This window comes from Artemia franciscana, unplaced genomic scaffold (assembly GCF_032884065.1).
Source record: "Artemia franciscana unplaced genomic scaffold, ASM3288406v1 PGA_scaffold_56, whole genome shotgun sequence".
NCBI classification, from domain to species: Eukaryota; Metazoa; Arthropoda; class Branchiopoda; order Anostraca; family Artemiidae; genus Artemia; species Artemia franciscana.
The window spans coordinates 195,740-214,840 of record NW_027062696.1 but is presented as its reverse complement, the minus strand read 5'-3'; the positions used below and the strand labels follow the sequence as shown (position 1 = coordinate 214,840).

The following is a 19,101-nucleotide window of genomic DNA, read 5'->3' as shown; positions in this document are numbered from 1 at the left end:
AATTTGTGTTGAATTCAGCTATACATAAAAAGTATGAAGATTTGGAGAAATATACGACTCTCGAATATCCTGAAAGAAATCTTACACAACTTAAAAAAAAAATTAATTTCAGGATAAGTGCTGCAAAGTGGATGCACTGCGAATAAAAGAGGCAGTAACTTTGAGCACTGAGTGCCAAGGGAATGACAACTCTTGGCTGACTCTGTACGACATATCTTAAAAGTGCACAAACTAGATTGATTAACAATAGAAAACAGAGATTTTGAAAGAAGAGATATTTTGTAAATGCGAGACACTTAAATAAGCCAACAAAGCATTCAACAAAAAAAAAACGATCTGGTTGCAGCAAGCAAGAGAATAAGCGAAGAAAATAAGCAAATTTTGAGAGGGGAAGAATGTTCCATGAACCCTGCCCTCTTAAATACGTCAGTGAGACATTGGTAAACTTTCCATTCTCTTGTATTATGTTCTTCTAATGGATTCATCTCATTTTTTCTTGCTAAACAAACATTATTAAAAAAATAAATCCCATACAGGATAATTTATTATGGTCGTAGAATCTTATGGTATTATTGCCTGGATACTTTATTATGATCGGAATAGGTTGAAAAGCGAACGAAAAACTCAGGGAGGATGGCAACGTGCCCTTCCTAAATTGATTCTCAGGCTAACAAACGAAGATAGAATAATTCTTTCTGTCTCTATTTCTACAAGAAAAGCGCACTTGGCGATTCTTAATGAGACTTCCATCTGAAAGCTAAAGTTGGGATTTTCAGCAGAGGAATGCCGGGCATCCATAGGGTTTAGCTCAATGGTATTATATTTCATCGTTGGAAGCAACTTCAAACCTAGAACGGAGGAGATTTCTGCTCTAGAAGCGCAGTACATAATTGAGAATGACTAATGTTGAGTAACAGTGAAGAAGAATATCTGTGAGTGATAAGGGACTGAGGGGTGGGAGTTACTGGTTTGGGAAGAAAACACAGATTGTTTATAGATCTCAGCCAGAGGAGAGGACGAATGAATGAATAGCAGGAGGTGGGGCAATACAGATCAACTATGGGCAAATGTACAGCACAAGGTACAGATTTGGGGAATCAGGCTTCAGCCTAATTCCCCATAGAACTTAAGCCTATAGTTAGAATTTAAGCCATAGAAATTAAGCGTAATTTCTTAGGCCAAGGGGACGATGAATGGATAGTAGTGCACCTTTAGCTGCTCACCATCTTTAAGTTGCCCTGGTGAACTGAACCTTCATATCCAAGGGTTTCTTTTTAAACAAAGTCAGCATGCACTAGAAGTGAAAATCATGTGGTTGTTCTTTTCCAAAATAGACCTTGCCTGTAAAAATACGGTGTCTAGTGAGGTAGGCTGCAGTTTCAAGCTAAGTTTTCCTCTTTAAAGCTCTTTTCATCTTGCTAAATTTCCTTAGTTTTGCTGTAGGAATAAATATAACGTCCTCAAACTGGAAGTAGTTTTTTACGTTTGATACTTCGTCTTTAGAAGTTGAAGCCTGGTGCCTCTCTGTTGTATTTGGTCTTGGCGGGAATCACGAACTATATAGTCATTTGCATAACATATATTTAAGGTAGGTGTTTCATTTCTAAGACGAGGGTCTTAGGCTTCTCAATCTTCTGAACTTGACAAAGGATGATGTGAACAAAATAATTTATAGACTGGCTTTGCACGTATGAAAACAAAGAAAGGGAATAAAAAATGAAAAGAGAAAAAACAAATAGGTGAAAAAACGAAGATTTTATCAGCCAGTAGCTAAATATGAAAAACAAGCAAATATTTCGACAAGGACCTCCGCCAAGTCGTCCTCAATGCTCAAAGAAAACAAAGAAGAAAAAAAAACCAGCAAAGTCTAACCTTTATAAGTGAACTACACGAGAGGAAGACAGATACTGACTCAACCAACAAAAAAACAAGTTTAAATCAATGAAAGAGAAGTTACCAATTAGATTGAATAAGTATCCTTTGCCTTGCAACAGATTTCGCCTGTCTACAATTTCGGTTTTCATTAGATATGCGGACAGGTTGTCTTAAATTAGACTGAGCGGAAATATTCATAGAGTCTTTTAATATTAAATTATTATAAATTGGGCTTAAGGAAATATCTCCCGTGTCTCTATTTATAGCCAAATTTCTATTTATATGTTTTTTTTTATCTCAATAGCCTCTTTAAAAGATTGCGGTAGACCATTTACAGTAGATATTAAAGTTGCCTCTTCAAAAAGAACTAAATGGGCAGGATTTTCGTATATATGCTGGGCCAGAGCTGAATCAAAGTTGTCATTTTTATTTTCCAATCTCAGGGACTTATCTATTGAAATTTTGTGTTCTTGCAATCGTTCCCCTAGTTGTTGATTGGTCCTTCCAATGTAAAATTTTCCACATGAACAGGGGACTCTGTAGACACCACTACCTAGTATAGGGTCCGTTTTATCCTTTCCCGAGTTGAAAAAATGTTCAACTTTTTGTTCAGTTTTAAAAGAAACAGAGAGATTATGTCTTTTTAAAATTTTTCCAAGTTTGTCGCCGAGTTTTGAGACGTATGGTAATGTAGTGAAAGTTTTTTTCTCAATTGTCAGTGTACCTGACATAAATTGTAGCTAAGAAAAGCTACAATTTTCAAGTATCTTTCTAACAACACAGAAATCTTATATAAAAAATTCCATAGATCTTGTTGAGAAGCTGAAAAATCGTAGAATAACAGAAAAAACTATCTTATCTAGTTTTGATGCAATTTCCATGTACACTTCATGCGATGTCCATAAATGTGAACAGGCCTTACAAAGAAAATTAGAGGAAAATTCTACTTGGGCAGATTACAAAACCTTGGAAATTGACACAATAATGACGCTTGTACGTCTTTGCAACAAGTTCTCTTTATATTTTAGGCTTCGAGAAAAATTTTTTCTTCAGGTCAAGGGCCTGCCCATGGGCACTGTTTTGTCTCCTTTTTTGGCAAATTTTATATGGATTTCATAGAACAGTCTGCTTTGAATAGTTTCCCCTTAAAACACTCTCTCTGGTTTCGTTTCGTTGATGATATTCTTGCTGTTTGGGAACATGGTCAGAACTCTCTAAAAGTTTTTTTGGCACATTTGAATTCTTTTGATTCGAATCTTCAATTTACAATAGAACTGGAAGATTCAGGAAAGCTCCCTTTCTTGGATGTTTTAATTATAAAAAATATTCCTAGCCTGGATTTTTCTATATATAGAAAGCCAACCCATAATGATCGGTATCTACATTTCTCGTCAAATCACCCTCCTTGTGTAAAAAGAGGGGTAGTAATTTCTTTAGTCGACAGGGGTCTAAAAATATGTTCACGTAATCATGTAAAATCCGAGTTAGACTATGTTAAAGACATTCTATTCTGCAATGGCTACCCAATCAACCTCATTGAAAATATAATAGATAGACGATTAAAAAAGATTAAACAGGAAAACAGGAAGCCCGTCCCCCTTGATTCAGGTACACTAGCAATTGAGAAAAAAACTTTCACTACATTACCATACGTCTCAAAACTCAGCGACAAACTTGGAAAAATTTTAAAAAGACATAATCTCTCTGTTTCTTTTAAAACTGAACAAAAAGTTGAACATTTTTTCAACTTGGGAAAGGATAAAACGGACCGTATACTAGGTAGTGGTGTCTACAGAGTCCCCTGTTCATGTGGAAAATTTTACATTGGAAGGACCAATCAATAACTAGGGGAACGATTGCAAGAACACAAAATTTCAATAGATAAGTCCCTGAGATTGGAAAATAAAAATGACAACTTTGATTCAGCTCTGGCCCAGCATATATACGAAAATCCTGCCCATTTAGTTCTTTTTGAAGAGGCAACTTTAATATATACTGTAAATGGTCTACCGCAATCTTTTAAAGAGGCTATTGAGATAAAAAAACATATAAATAGAAATTTGGCTATAAATAGAGACACGGGAGATATTTCCTTAAGCCCAATTTATAATAATTTAATATTAAAAGACTCTATGAATATTTCCGCTCAGTCTAATTTAAGACAACCTGTCTGCATATCTAATGGAAACCGAAATTGTAGACAGGCGAAATCTGTTGCAAGGCAAAGGATACTTATTCAATCTAATTGGTAACTTCTCTTTCATAACTTGGTTTTTTGTTGGTTGAGTCAGTATCTGTCTTCCTCTCGTGTAGTTCACTTATAAAGGTTAGATTTTGCTGTTTTTTTTCTTCTTTGTTTTCTTTGAGCACTGAGGACGACTTGGCGGAGGTCCTTGTCGAAATATTTGCTTGTTTTTCATATTTAGCTACTGGCTGATAAAATCTTCTTTTTTTCACCTATTTGTTTTTTCATTTTTTATTCCCTTCCTTTGTTTTCATACGTGCAAAGCCAGTCTATAAATTATTTTGTTCACATCATCCTTTGTCAAGTTCAGAAGATTGAGAAGCCTAAGACCTCGTCTTAGAAATGATACACCTACCTTAAATATATGTTATGCAAATGATTATATAGTTCGTGATTCCCTTTGCAAGGCAAAGGATACTTATTCAATCTAATTGGTAACTTCTCTTTCATTGATTTAAACTTGGTTTTTTGTTGGTTGAGTCAGTATCTGTCTTCCTCTCGTGTAGTTCACTTATAAAGGTTAGATTTTGCTGGTTTTTTTTCTTCTTTGTTTTCTTTGAGCACTGAGGACGACTTGGCGGAGGTCCTTGTCGAAATATTTGCTTGTTTTTCATATTTAGCTACTGGCTGATAAAATCCTCGTTTTTTCACCTATTTGTTTTTTCTCTTTTCATTTTTTATTCCCTTACTTTGTTTTCATACGTCATGCATAGCCAGTATGGTCTCAGAACGTATTTACTGGCTTTGTATGATAGGTGTTTGTTTCTAAAATTTGAGGTTAATGCCTCTCCATAGCAAAAGAAAGCACAAAATGGATGAAAATTACTTGCATACCGGATTTAAACAGGAGGTGCTTTCTTTTTAAGATTTGAGGGTTGTTACATCTCAGTATCGAGGAAAAGCATGAAAGGGAAGGAAATGATTATCGAGTCTAATAGTTTGTGCCTCTCAGTCCCTTTGGCTTGTATGCTAGTAATGGTGTTGATTATCTGTGAATTAAGATTGTTTCTAAAGAGCTCCATTTGAGCTTCTTCTTCTCTCCTGGAAGCCACCACATGAACTTGTAGTTTCACAAAAAAAACTATTTGTTGCCTGACATTCTTGAGCCACTACCCGTACGTGAGCCACCACTACTGCTAGGCGGCTTCTTTTTAAGATACTAAAAAAGAAAAGACCAATCAGCCGCCAACTGACTATTCACCAAAAACCAAGCCCGAGTAAAATGCCTCGTCCAATAAAGAACACTTCACGCAATTCCAATTTGGAACAGAGATATCAATCGTACGTCGGCATTTAAGAAATAAAATAAAATATACAGCTTCTGTACTCCGAGTACGGAACGAGATACTGTCGGGCTTATTGGAGATCAGCTTACCAAAGAAACCAGGATTTAAAAGCAACTTCTCAATAACACGAAATAATTACCGAACTTTTAATTGCAATAGAAATAGCAAAAAGTTGTCTTTAAATCGTCTTTAAATATTTAAATTGATGAATAAAATTTATTTTATTATGGACTTCTGAGAATTTTCGAAATAGAAATGAAGAAATAAATGTCGACAAGTGCCAGCGATTAAACATCAAACACAAATTATAATGACCATTAATATAACATTTGCAGGACATTATTGATGAGCAACGTGACCTCGACGCTCTGTTTTGGAATATTTATACACATTTTCAAATACTAACCATCTACAGCAGGCCTTCTTAAACTATCGGTCGCGACCCAAATGGGGTCGCGTCACAAAATTCTGGGGTCGCGAGAGATCTTAATGTTACATATTTAAATGGACGGTTTTATAATATCTAGATGAGTATTTTTGCAGAGTTAATCTCACAAACCTGCACACAGAAAATGTTGGAATGCACGCACACATGTTCAGCAAGACAATGATTCAATAACTCTGACCGTAATGTGAACTAGCGTAGTATTGACTCTCTTCGCAGTGTTGCCATATTGGCTTATTTCTCTCCAGACTGGCTTATTCTGATGGTGAATGGTGATACATCTTTTTATTTTAACCGCTGGCTTAAATAATACCTAGTTTTATTTTGATCTGGCTTATTTCTGGCATGAAATGAACTATGAACTATTTTGCACTATGAACGACATGAACTATTTTCTTCAGACGTTCATAAAATCATTTGAATCGAATAATTTTTACGTCACAAAGAGAAGCCGAACTCTCTATATGCTCAAAAGACTGTAAAGGACGAACTAAAGGACTTTGTTCGTCAATTCTTCTAATAGGTTTGGGATGATGTTCTCGGAGATTACATTTGGCATTGCAAAAATCGTTTTTCAAGGCTATGACTTCTTTTTTGTTCCTTCTGGCAACACTGGGTCGTCTAATGAATTAAATTGTCAGTGTTTCAGCGAGACGAGATCCCATGTTTTTTTTTATCCATTACTTATTCAATAATTATATGCAATATTTTATTTTATATATTTATTTGATTCTGAGATTATAATAATTTTTAGCCATCTATAAATGCCACAACTTATATAAGAATGGTACTGACGCAGATAGTAATCCTGCAAACTCTGCTCAGGCAGGACAAAGTATTGGAAAAAGCGTCAAATGTACGAAAAAGAAAATATGATGTGTGATTTCTTTAATTTTGCTTTACATTTAAAACTGTAACAGTAATCAGACCACTTTGTTTGATCAGCAATAAATTATAGAATCCTTGAATCAAAGCATGTCTTTATGTCAATAAACCAAAATAATATTTTGAAAGACCGTATAAATCTTTAAATAAAGCAAAAAAAAACCTTAGAGAAATTTATGACCATTAATGGAAAATATTTACTAGCGTCATATGAAGTTCCATAATGTATTTCTAAAAATAAAATGCCGTTCCCCATTGGAGAAGATCTTGTATTGCCTGCTGCTATTTGCAGAAAAATGGTAGAAATACAAGATGAAAGCAAATATGCTAATGATATTCAAGAAATTTCTTTGTCAAACGACACTGTGTCGAATAGAACTTCTGATTTCAACAAGGACCAACTAGCCCAACCTGTTACAAGAATTAAAGAAAGCCCAAAATTTTCAATTCAGTTGAACGAAACAACTGATATTGTTAAACTGGCTCAATTTTCAGTTCACCTGAAAATATTTAAGTCTTAAATGCAGTTGAACGAAACAACTTGTATTGCTAAATTGGCGCAATCGTTACTATTAGTCAGGTACATTTATAAAGATTCGTGGAGGAAGAATTGGTATTTTTTTCGTCCTATGAAGACCATACTACAGGGAAAGACATAATTAAATTGTAAAGTTGATAAGTTTTTAATGCTGCAGGTTTGGAAAGATAAAATTAATGTTGAATATGCACAGATGGTGCATCAGCAATGACGGGCAAAATTATTGGTTTTGAATCATTTTTTCAAGCTGCTCTTTATGATCATATAACTTTTAGTCACTGCCTCATTCTCCAAGAGGCCCTTGCAGCAAAAAAACTTAGCACCATAATTAAACGATGTCCTTCAGGATGCTGTTAAGGTCATAAATTTTATTAAGAGCCATGCCCTTAACAACCGTTTATTTTCAAATCTCTGTAAGGATACGGATTCCAACTACACAACTTTATTATTATATGTCAAAGTATAATTGATGCGAAGAGGTTGAAGTTTAAGAATATTATTGTTATTAAAGTACGAATTTGAAATATTTTTAACCAAACGGAAATGTTTTGAAATGACTTAGGACTATCCAAGTTGAGTTATTTGTCAGATATCTTTGCAAAAATAAAAAATCTCAAGTTTTATCTCCAAAAAGTGGAATATATTTACTCCAAAGGATAAAATTGAGTTTTATAAAAGAAAATATTAGCATTTGGTAAAGTATGGAAGAAAAAAAATGTTCAAAATTTTTTCCAGTGTCGACAATTTTATAACCGAGAGAAATCATTCTAAAACCGTTTATTACAAAAATTATTTTAGATCAATTAAACACCCTAGAAACACAGTTCTGTACATATTTTATGTTAAATATTGATTTTAAAAAGGTAGCTTCGATTCAAAAGTCGTTTTTATTGGTTTAAGTGAGACTGATTGCCTGTCATTTGTAGCTCAAGAGGAATCTGTTGAGCTTTCGAGTGACTCAAACTTAAAATGAAGTTTCCAAAACAGCCCTTAACTGAATTCTGGATTAGAACTTGATCAACCCCCAATCCCTGATCGTGGGTTGTTAAATTTTCTCTTCCATTAGACACTACATATTTATGTTAAGTTACTTTCTTAGCTTTAATACATATTAAATCTGAGTGTTTATCGCAAAAATTTTCAAGAGGTCTCACATCCAGCAGCATCAATAATTCCACCAAGATTTAATTTGTTATGGAATAAAAAAAATAGGCACATCCATCTCATTAAATTTTTTCCTTTAATTTTAATTTAATACTAACCATTCTACGCCTGCGTTCAAATATATACGAGTGAACTAAGACGTTTACATAATTCACTTTCCTTTATGCTACTGCAAAAAAACAATTTTGATTAAAAATAGGGCATATAATTCTTCTAACTATATAGAATTTAATTTTGCGACTTTATCAGCAATTTTCAATATTGGATTTTTGTATGTTTCTAAACAAATTCTAGTAATTTATTTTTTCACAAGTACATGTATATTATTACTAAATCATGAAAAGATATCTAGTCATTTTTTCTGTTTTACATTTATATGGGGTCGCCAGGAAACTAGGAATCACAAATAGGGTCGTGAATGAAAAAGTCTAAGAAGCCCTGATCTACAGTAGGCTTACTAGTGAAGATACTCACCGTGCACCAAAAATATAATTCTCGGTAAATCTGGACCCAACTCAAATTGAAGATGTTTTTCTCGCCCCATGTCTTATACCACAAGAAATAGCGCCAAAAAGGGGTTCTTACATGCGTATGTCTAGTTTCATTACCCCGTCATAATGTACGTTGTAATGTACGTTACATAATGTACATAACTGATGGAGCAGAAAAAAGGAAAAACATAGCTCAAACCAGAACGACTAGACTAGCTTACTGAAGGGTATTCTGGGAAGAACTTCCAATGTTTATTGCTCGTTTCTTCTTTGGAAAGCATCAAGGGGGGCAGAAACCCTTTATCTAGTTTATATAGTGGTGTTACTAGTCCAATGAGGCTGCCAATAAAGGCATTTTGCTTACTTATTAAAATATTTTCTTGTTTATTCAATGACTTTGTGTGAAAACAGGCCAAAAAGTAGAAAGAGCCAGGAAATATGAGATTACTAAAGGATTATATACAGATTTTACAAATGGAGATGCAATTTAACCTTCATAGTTGTTAGCAGACCATAAAGTTTCCTAGTTTTATTCATATGAGAATCTTTGAGCAGAGCTCGAGATGCACCATTTCCTGACTCGAGAACCAACCAAGAGTGTTCCTTTTTTTTTTACAGAATTCCAGGGAAAAATTTGGAGATTCAAGCCTAGGGTGTGTAAAGCAGCATGGACCCCATTTATGGTATCTAATCCTAATCTAAAAAGGTGGTCATCACTAGCAGGAAATGTAATCACTTGGTACTAGTGGTATGAATACGTCCTAATTTTCAGAAGGTTAGAGCCAGTAGACCGACGGAGCTGTTGTTTACTGGGGATACTTACTTGTACTTGTTACAGGACTCAAGTATCTTAGCCCTCACTGGCGTCCGGTAGCTTCGTCATTGTAGTAAAACATCCTACACTGGAAAGCCCCTCTTTTTATGCAGCACTACGGATCCCATTCCTCCCTTATTAAATACCCTTCATTACCTCCTTACCTATCCGATACTAAGCGACATGCCTCAGGTAACCTCTCCCCGAAACGCCCCTGCAACCCAAAAATTTACTCACGGTCAGTCAAATCACCATCGCACCCAAACCCTCCCACAATCCCCTCTTACTCATATCCCTCCCAGTCACGAAACATATTGCATTCCCTATCCGCTCCATGTGTCCAAGATGTTGGTGAGTGGTTCAGGCCTCCACCCGTCGTTTCCCGAAGTTAATCCGACCTCCCTTCTCCCAGAAAGTTCCCACCCAATTTTCCTTTTCCAGCACCTTCTTGCCTTTCCATATCCCCCTTTCTTCTCTCTAGGAAAATCCTCTACCCTGTCAGCGTGACTCAGTCTGAGGCTTTTTGCATTCAATAATTGTCTTGTAATAAATTCTATTTGTTCTCACTTCCCCTCAACTGGAAACAAGTTGCATCTTCCTTATCATGCTTCGTCATTATCCTTGCCCGCCCCCCTCCGAATCCCCAAGGTAAATCCTTCTCTTACCCTTCTTCTCCAAAGCATGATAAAATTAAATTAAAACCCCACCCAGGAAATTCTCAAACTCATCAAGTCTCCCTGTTGCGATTCCCCAATCGGTTTTTTTTTCTAAACTTTTAGTTACTAATGCTCAAAGTCTTAATTTTGAAAAGCTTACTGAACGCGAGGTGCTTCAGAATCAAATCTAATAGAAATTATAGCTGTTATTGAAGTACAGTCCCACGACCCAGGGTCCCCGCGCCTGACTAATTATTCAGAGTTTATTAAACTCCGTCCTTTAGACCACCCACTTGGAAAAAAGGTGGCGGTGTTTTGTTATTCAATAAGAATAACCTTTACCCAAAGGTTATTCGAGTCCCTAGTTTATCCAAGTGTAATGAAATCCTCTGGCTAAGTATTAGACCAAAATTACTCCCTCATCCGTTTAATATTATTGCAATAGCTGTTTTCTATTACTCCCCAAATCAAAATATCGATTCAAAACGTAAATGCATCCAGCAATTGCAGACAAGTGCTGGTCTTGTTATTTCTAAGTAGCCCAATCTGGGCTTTTTGTAGATGGCGATGCCAACGACCTTGAAATGGATTCTTTTTGTTCCTCACTTAAAGTAAAGCAAGTTGTTAAAATACCAATGACTCAGGGAAATACCTCTCTTGATGTTATTTTAACTAATATGTATAATTTTTACAGCCCTCCCTCAGCTTTGATCCCACTTGGTGGGCGCTATCATCTTTCGATTATTTTATCCCCCTCCTCAAATTTTAAGCATTCTTTCTCAATAACTGATGGCACTTATCGCCCTCTTCAAAATTCTAGTCTTCTTTCTTTTGGTATGTGGCTGAATGCTGATGATTGGTCTGACATTTATAGTTTAAAATATCTTGATGAGAAAATAGCCACGTTTTACAAAGAAGCTAATTGATAAATATCAAAGTTTTTCCCAGAAAAAAGATTTAAAAGTGTTCTAGGGACAAACCCTTTATTAATCTATATATATATAAATAAGTTGTCTGTCTGTCTGTCTGTGGATCAGGTGACGTCATGTTTCTGTGTTGACTGACGTCATGAAATTAGTTGTCGTCATTTTTGCTTTGACGGTGACGTCATTAATGGTATTTAAGACATGCGTTCACGGAAAAATGTTTAATTGTAAAATGACTGAAGGTTCGGCGATATGTACTTCATAGTGACGCTGAAAAATAAAGAAGAAAAAAAACTGAAAAAATGTAAAAAACTAAAAAAAACTAAAAAGAAAAAACACTCAAAGATAAATTACAGACCGGGACACAAATGACGACCGACACAGAGGGAATATAAATGACGACCGGGAACCTCAAAGAAAAATTACAGACTGGGACACCCGGACACAAATCACGACCGGGAATATAAATGACGACCGGGACGCAGGGACACAACTACAACGGGGACGCCGGGGGCACAGGTGGGATATATAATTGACGACTGAGACACAGGGATTGTCTGAATAGAAATTACAGACCGGGACACCGGGACACAAATGACGACCGGGACACTGGGACACAGGGAATATAAATGACGACCGGGACACTCAAAGAGGAAATACAAACTGGGACACCAGGACACAAATGACGACCGGGACACAGGGAATATAAATGCTATTTATATGCACAGACAATGGGATAGCGAAGAATGTTGTATATTCGCATGTTTTACGTAGTTAAAAATATATATTTATATCTATCTCTATTCACAGGTGGGACACAGGGACACTGCTACAATGGCGCTTAACTAATATGGCGCGTAACGACTTACGCGCGCGGGGGGGGGGGGGCTTGGTGGCGCGAAGCGCCACCCCAACAGCTAGTTAAGCTATAAAAACACTAATTAGAACCAAATTGAAGCTTTTCAAAAATGGTAAACCGGATGAAGCCAATAAACTAGCAAAATCAATTAAAAAAGAAATTCGTAAATGGCACGATCGTACTACAAAAACAACGTACGAAGAATTGTTCACCAATAAACCAAAAAGTTGGTATTCCGAGATTAAAAAGCTGTGTTTCAGGAGGCTTGAGCAGCTTAACTTCAACCTATCAGAGCCCCCTGCCAGTAATCTAATTAAATTCCTCGCTTCCATTGTCCAGAGCCTTCCAGCATTGTCCGATCAATTACCAACAGGGGCCCTATCCCCTTCTTTCCCCACTATTTCCCCGTCTGATATAGAAAGAAGAATTGAAAAACTAAGAAAACGAGTGTTTGTCCTTTGGGTATCCCGTTTCCTCTTATTAGTGGCTTCGGGGACTTCCTTTCTAAGCCTTTGTCTTTCCTGTTTAACGGGATTACCGAGTCTGGGCGAATTCCAACAATTTAGAAACAGGGTTTCATTACTCCTTTGAAAAAGAAAAAACGTAAAGCCTGGTTTTGAAGGTGTTCTTCCTATTACCACTACTCCTATTTCCTCAAAACTTTATGAATGATTCCTTGCAGATTGGCTAAAGAAAAAAAAAATGCTACCTCTTACTGACCTGAGGCAATTTGGGAAATTAAAATCCACTTCTACTTTCCACTACCTCATTTCTCTTATTGACAACATCGGAAAAATCCCGGAAAGGCCTAATTTCCGGCTAAATTTAATTTCCATTGACCTTCAGAAAGTATTTGACCTTGTTGACCCCAATATTTTAATTGAGAAGCTTGTCTGCGAGTTCAATATTGATCCTTACTGGTGAAATTTGTTGCTTCCTTTCCAACAAATAGATCACAGGTTGTCAAATACCAGAATACTTACTCAAATCCTCTCCCTGTCCATAATGGCATGCCTCAAGGTACTCTCCTAGGTCCTCTCCTTTTTTCAGTCATAATTAACAGCCTTGCGAAGGAACTTCCTGATCAACGGAAATTTGCTGATGACCTGACCGTTGTTGAAACTTGCTTCAGAAATTTAATAGGTGGCCCTATGGGTACACTCAATGAAACTGGAGATGAGGCCTTGGACTTAGAAATCACAGTAAACCCCTCTAAGTTCATGATAATGCCGATTTGTTTCCTCAAATATTCGCTCTGTTTTCTTAATCCTATCCCTCCTGAAAGTTATGTTTCCTCATTTAAACTACTTGGCATCGTAATTTCTTCAAATTAAAGTGGGATGTCCACGTTAAAGAAATCATCCATAGATCTAATGTGTCTATCGCCCTCCTTAGGCTCCTAAATAAATTTAGTGTCCCCCTTCCCACTTCTTAAGGATTTACACGTCTTTTCTCAGCCCCAGGAAGTATCAGCCGCATCTCGAAAATGCTTGTCCAGTTTGGGACCCTGATTTCTCTCGCGAAGAATCGGAAAAAATTGAATCAATTCAAAAAAGAGCTTTGCGAATAATTTTCAAAGAAGGCAAGGTGCCATACTCTTTGCTCCCTTTGAAATACTGCCCCTTTTCTCCTACCAAAGTTATAAGGTAAATTTCATAATTTCAACTCTTCCTGGTAGCTCCACGAAGATAAAGCTTTCTTTTTCTTAGAAAATATCCTTCCAGTGGACTTGTTTTCTGTCACTAAATATTACGAAAAACTAACAAATATGGTAAAAGACATTTTTACTTTTGTAACGATAACATAAAAGTAGTATTCACCAGAAGCTTCCTGGATGCCACACAATTAACTTGGTAAATTTTACCATGTGATAAGATGAGATATTTCATTTCAAAAATAATATCTCTCACAAGCCCCAAAGGACCGAATTCGCATTCCTGAGTCATAAAACCGAAAAAAAAAATCATAAAAATAGCACAACAACTAAAAACCTGGCTAAGCAATTCCAAAAACAACAAAATCAGAAAGGCAAAGCCATTCATTAGTAAAAAAAAAAAACAATAAGTGGCAAAATGTCAGAAAGTTAAAAAGGTAAAAGCTTAAACAACACTAAAAAAGAGTGAGATAAAATTAGAGTTAAAAAGTTTTAAAAGAGAATATGTAAACAAGGGGAGGGAACAAAAGAATCAAACGAACACAAAACTTGGGTATCACCAGTACCAAAGGGAAAAAAGCGGAGCTAGCGGTTTATTTTATCAGTAATGAAGGGGACAAAGGTTTTTTCATATCTGGAGGTTAAGCAACGGATGGGGGACAAGATAGGAATGGGTTCAGAAACAGTACGTTGCAGGCGGTGTCTGGATGGGAGTGTCTTTTGGGGAAAATGTTTTCCATACGAAGGTTTATTATTGCATTTTTTGCAAAACGGAGACACAACGTTCCTCTCCTGTGCTCAAGAGTTTCCAGCTTGGCCTTTTTTAGAAGGAGCGAGTATGGTACCTTAGCTTCTTTAAAAATTATTCTCAGGGCTTTTTTTGAATATTCTTCAATAGTTATTGCTGATTTTCTTTCTGCTGATCTTAAGTTTAAAATGTTCTTTACTTTTCTTTGATAATTTTTTTTAATTAATTCTTGTTCGATTTGATTGCCAGAGTTTCAAGTTTTTTGAAATTCAACCGTGGAAGTATAGTTGTTTTGCCTTTAGACTATTTAGAACAAAATGGCTATATCAAAATTTTGACTGGATGCCTTGGGGAAAAGGGGTAGGGGAGAGGGTGTCTGATTTGCAGTTTAATCACTTTTGGCTCTTAAAAGAGAGCTATAACTTTTCACTTTTAGTTACAAAAATCTCCTCTGAAGTCTGAAGCTGTTGAACACCCCTTCCATATAAACCTATTATGAAGACACAACCCGGGGTTATGTCAACCCCTGAGTTTTTGTAATGTGATCTTTTGTCTATTTTGAACAAAATACTTATCCCAAAAATTCAATCCGAAGCATTTGGGAGTAAAACGGAGGGGGGACTGTTTGCCCTTCTATCCGTTTTCACTCTTAAAAGAGAACTAGAACTTTTAGTTTCCCTTAAATGAGCCCCCTCTAAAGTTTGTAAGGTCACCCCTTCCGTAAAAACTTTCTATGCCCCCGTGGCAAAAATTACAATAGCCTACTTGCCCCTGGGCTCTGGGAGTCTTATGGACCACGCATTTTTTGTTAAATGATCTTTGAACTAATTTGAACAAAATTTCTTTCTCTAAATTTTGATCAGAGGCATGTGGGAGAAAAGAGTTTGGAGGGAGCTAGCTGCCCTAAGATCACTTTTGACTCTCAAAAAGGACACTAGTTCTTCTGAATTTTAATCAACTGAGCCCTATTTGAAGTTTGTGCTACCATCCCTTCCATAAAACCACATATACCGCCAGGGCATGACTTACCGCCTGGCTCTGGGGGGTTGGTTCGACCCAAAGTTTTTGTTACCTGATCTTTGAATGATTCTAGCAAAATGAGTTGGGTGGGCGAGTTGCCCTCCGGTAGCTTTTGACTCTTAATCAGGGCACTAGAACATCCAATTTTCAAACGAATGAGTCCTGTCTGAAGTTCATACGACCATCCCTACTATAATAACCTTACATGGTCACGGGGCGCAACTTACCACGTATAGTCGTGAACTCTGGGGGGCTATGTCGACCCCCAGAGTTTTTATTATCTGATCTTGAACTATTTTTAATAAATGGCTATTTCCCCCAAAAAGTTAACTTAAGGGGACTTCACGTGTGTTTTCACGTGGTGTATTGTATCTTGTTTAGTGTAATTAGTATTTGATAAATAAATTGAAATGATATTTTACTCAGATATATTTGGAGAAAAAGGTATAAAGGGGGAGCTAGTTGCTCCCCAATCACTTTTCATCCTTAAAAAGTGCACTGAAACTTTGTTCCAATCAAAGGAGCTCCCTTTGAAGTTTATTAGAGCATCTCTTCAATAAATAACTCATGTGCCCCCGAGGGATCGCTTGGAACACCTGACCCGGGCTCTAGGGAGTGCTTAATATTGGTCAGATTCGCGATTATCAAGCTGCCGTTTTTTCTTATCAATGTTGGAATTATCTAGGTTTTACAGTTTTTACTGATTTTTTTTTCATAAATCGTTAGCTCCACAGTTATGTAATTAGGGAGACGGATAATTTTGTTGTTGAGTACCGAGACCCCCTATGTCCGCGCTTTGGAATTAGGTATTTAGCTCTGGCTATTTAGAATGATACCCCAGCTGGCATTCGAGAGGCTGAACGCATTGGGTCGTTTGAAGTAAAGTTTAAGAAACATTTATTGGTAGAGGGTAGTTATTTTTTTCTATTTAAATTTCGGTATTATTTGTTAGTTGACAGTTTTTTTTCCCTTTTTTGTAGATGATTTTTTTTTTATAAGTTGAAAATTAGAGAAACTCTGGAAGTAGGGAAGGAAAAATTTAAATATTCTCCTTACAAAATGAATAGATTAGGGAACATGGGAAGAGTAAATGCTTAAAATCGACATAAAGTATCCATGGTAAAGCAAATTGCACGTTAAATTCAGCTTATTTAATGTTCTATAAAGGGGTAGATATTACGAATGGCCAAATTTCTGAAAAAAATTCAAATGGCCCACCATTTTAGCGTGCCCTCTATCTCGATATTGTTTGGTTTATTAGAAAACACCATAAAGGCCAGGATTAGTCTAATATATTTAATGCCAAGAGCAGGGTATAGCCTGAGTATACTCCTAGGAGGAGTCTAAGAGAGATGGGGTTGTAAACCTTCCATTAAGAGTCTTCTAATTTTCAGTCTAACTCCAGAAATATTACCATAACAATATAAAAATTGTTGGAAAGAATGCTTCCGTCTCTTGTGATAGCCAAAAAGTAGCTAACACTTTGTTCTTTTCTTTGGTAAATAAACTTAAATTAAAATGTTCAAATGTATAATGGTCTGCGCGGATTAGGTTCTGATCTCCTGATTCAATGCCTTCAGCTGGGAGTGCAATCTGTGGTTGGGGGCATAAAGGATTTGAGGCTATGGTCCAAATAGGCTTATATATTTTTTAATTTTCACATTTCAAAAGTAGAATGCACATTTCCCCCCAGAGTTAGCGACTAGGCGTTGTAAGTTGCGCCCCGTGGCCATGTAAGGTTCTTATAGTAGGGATGGTCGTATGAACTTCAGACGGGACTCATTCGTTTGAAAATTGGAAGTTCTATTGCCCTTATTAATAGTTAAAAGTTATCGAAGGGCAACTAGCCCACCCCACTCATTTTGTTAAAATCGTAAACTCAGGGTCAAACCAACCCCCCCAGAGGCTGGCGGCAAGTCATGCCCTGACGGTATATGTGGTTTTATGGAAGGGATGGTAGTATAAACTTCAAAAATAGCTCAGTTGATTGAGATTCAGAAGGACTAGTGTCCTTTTTGAGAGTAAAAAGTGATCACCGGGCAGCTACCTCCCTCCAGATTCTTTTCTCCCACATGCCTCTAATCAAAATTTAGAGAAAGAAATTTTGTTCAAATTATTTCAAAGATCATTTAACAAAAAATGCGTGGTCGATAAGACTCCCAGAGCCCAGGGGCAAGTGTTGTAATTTTTGCCCCTGGGGCATAGAAAGCTCTTACGGAAGGGGTGATCTTACAAACTTTAGAGGGGGCTCATTTAAGGGAAACTAAAAGTTCTAGTTCCCTTTTTAGAGTGAAAACGGATAGAAGGGCAAACAGCCCCCTCCCTTTTACTCCCAAATGCTTCGGATTGAATTTTTGGGATAATTATTTTGTTCAAAATAGACAAAAGATCACATTCAAAAACTCCGGGGTTGAGATAACCTCGGGTTGTGTCTCCATAATAGGTTTATATGGAAGGGGTGTTCAACAGCTTCAGACTTCAGAGGGGATTTTTGTCACTAAAAGTGAAAAGTTATAATTCTATTTTACGAGCCAAAAGTGAGTAACTGCAAACCAGACACCCTCTTCCCTACCCCCATAATTTTTTCTCCCACGTGCCTCTGATCAAAATTTAGAGAAAGAAATTTTGTTCAAATTAGTTCAAAGATCATTTAACAAAAAAATGCGTGGTCGATGAGACTCCCAGACCCCAGGGGCAAGTGTTGTAATTTTTGCCCCGGGGGCAAAGAAAGTTCTTACGGAAGGGGTAATCCTACAAACTTTAGAGGAGGCTCATTTGTGGGAAACTAAACGTTCTAGTTCCCTTTTTAGAGTGAAAACGGATAGAAGGGCAAACAATCCCCCCTCCCTTTTACTCCCAAACGCTTCGGATTGAATTTTTGGGATAATTATTTTATTCAAAATAGACAAAAGATCACATTACAAAAACTCAGGGGTTGACATAACCCCGGGTTGTGTCTCCATAATAGGTTTATATGGAAGGGGTGTTCAACAGCTTCAGACTTCAGAGGGGATTTTTGTGACTAAAAGTGAAAAGTCACTGCTCTATTTTAAGAGCCGAAAGTGATTCAACTGCAAACCAGACACCCTCTCCCCTACCCTCTTTTCCCCAAGGCATCCAGTCAAAATTTTTATATAGCCATTTTGTTCAAAATAGTCTAAAGACAAAACAACCATACTTCCAAGGTTGAATTTCAAAAAACTTGGAACTCTGGCAATCAAATCGAACACGAATTAATTAAAAAAAAAGATTATCAAAGAAAAGTAAAGAACATATTGAACTTAAGATCAGCAGAAAGAAAAATCTATAATTTTCAAACTCAAAACGATCAGTAATTACTATTGAAGAATAAATGAGACCCAAAACGAAAAGAAATTAAACAAAAAATCATAGCAAACAAACATACACACATACCATATAAATTAATAAATAAATCTTTAAAAAAAAAATCTAAAACTGATTAAAACTTAAATTAAAAATGCAAATAAAGCTTAA

General features: G+C 36.4%; 1 protein-coding gene across 2 annotated transcripts in view; it reads left to right on the top strand.

The window, feature by feature from the left end:
• Positions 1–19,101, top strand: part of LOC136042024 (oxidized purine nucleoside triphosphate hydrolase-like) — a 60,718-nt gene that overhangs the window by 16,496 nt on the left and 25,121 nt on the right. The gene's annotated exons all lie outside the window — the stretch shown is intronic.